At 37.1% G+C, this 1,689-nt stretch overlaps 1 long non-coding RNA gene across 2 annotated transcripts; it reads left to right on the top strand.

Annotated features, from left to right (window-relative positions):
* On the top strand, window positions 1-1,179 carry LOC103470665 (uncharacterized). 2 transcript variants are annotated; one of them, XR_534511.2, is made up of 5 exons: window positions 1-31; window positions 142-225; window positions 361-448; window positions 557-609; window positions 917-1,179. It is a non-coding gene; the product is annotated as an uncharacterized LOC103470665 (long non-coding RNA). The 2 variants fall into 2 exon arrangements; XR_001776921.1 differs by lacking the exons at window positions 1-31; window positions 142-225 and having other exon boundaries at window positions 303-448.
* The last annotated feature ends 510 nt before the right edge of the window (window positions 1,180-1,689 follow it).

The raw sequence follows: 1,689 nt of genomic DNA, 5'->3' as shown, positions 1-1,689 counted from the left end.
TACGGAGTCCACCAGGACGAACAGAAATTCAGTAAGTTATGATTTCACATTTAGTGTTCACATTTAGTGAATAGTGAACACTCGCATATTTGTAAGGAAAACTGATCTTCCCGTTATTGTATTTATTTTGTTGTAACGCAGTACAGCAAGGCAGAGTGTGGAAAGCAGTAAAGATCTACAAAATGACGGACGGAGGATTGATCTGAGGACGAAGTCATGAAGCCGGTATGTATAATCACTGCGTTGATTCCCGACTGTACAATGGTTGGTTGAGAATAATTTTAACTTATTTACTTATGTTTTTTGAGAAAGCAATATATTTGCTACAATATTTTTTTAATTTTACATTTATTTCCACAGACTCCACAGAATGGGAGTCCCATTTGTGTCAATCAGACTCTTCAGGAACGTTCTGATGTCCATGATGAGGACAGAGATGCAACTGTGTGTGAGTTTCTACTGTTTTAGAATGTTGATGATATTTTATGCTTCAATATTGTTTATGTACATAATGTAATTCTGCTATGTATTGACATAGCACAAAAATGTTTTCCAGCTGCATCCAGGACCTACAGCCAGTCATCCAGATGTAGCTAAAGAAAGAAGCAGGTAAGATTTATTACTTATCTAGAGATGTCACAATTTCTTGAATGATTAAAGTACTGTCATTTATTAAAATCCATCAAAGCAAATTATCAGCCTCAGTTTGTTTAWCTATGTTTTACTATTTATTACCAACTGCTTTTAATTATTTTTTCTTCCAATTGTTTCCAAGTGTTTTCTCTTTTTCATTAAAGTTTTTATTTTTTGTAAGAATGTATTAGTTTTTTTAATGTCTTATGTGTGCATACTAAGCTGGAAGTTGCCAAACAATTTCACTGTAGTTTCATAATGATTGTCTGTTCTGTGTTAACAGCTGATGGATGAAGGCAGAGGAGGTGGCATTCTAGGAGGATGGCAGCTATGAGGCAGTGTCAGGATGGACCCCAAGTTCCTCCAACCAGGAGCTCAGTGACATCAGGACTACATTACAAGAAGAGACGTCAAGTCCATGCTACAGGAGAGATGTTGGGCCTGTCCTGAACGCAGCATAATGTTTGATCATGTTTGGACAAAAAAACACTGCCAGATGGTCCAGAAATGGACAAGCATTTATGTCTTATTTTGTGTGCAAACAGTAAAAAAAATAAATTAAAATAAGGAAAAAAATCTTCTCTGTTTCTTTTATGTTCCTCATATCCAAATGTTGCATATAGGCAATATCAAATGAGTATATTTTAATACAGCATTTATTTTTTATATAGATTTTTTAAAATACAGCATAAAAATTTTAATGATTGGGGCGGGGTTTATTTATAAAGCCACAAGTGCTGTCCACACATCAACCAACCAATCACATGTCAATGATGAACTCTGATGTAATTGTTTTTCATCCAATGACTGAGAATCCACGTGGGTCTGCTAAAGCGCCTTGGCATATGCTAGGCTATTTGTATGCTAAGTAGAGTCGTTAACACTTCTCGCCGCCCGCTCCCCTGCACCACCACTCCCCCCCTCCAAGGATTCTGCAATCGACAGATTTCGGCTCCCGTGAGTGAAAATGTAAGCTGTCAATTGCTGTCGGTATCTGTCGCTAACTAGCTGCGTTTGCATCAGAATACAGGGTAAAAAATCCCACTTTCCGTCCTG

This window comes from Poecilia reticulata, linkage group LG9 (genome assembly GCF_000633615.1).
Source record: "Poecilia reticulata strain Guanapo linkage group LG9, Guppy_female_1.0+MT, whole genome shotgun sequence".
Classification (NCBI taxonomy): domain Eukaryota; kingdom Metazoa; phylum Chordata; class Actinopteri; order Cyprinodontiformes; family Poeciliidae; genus Poecilia; species Poecilia reticulata.
This window is presented reverse-complemented; position numbering and strand designations above follow the sequence as displayed.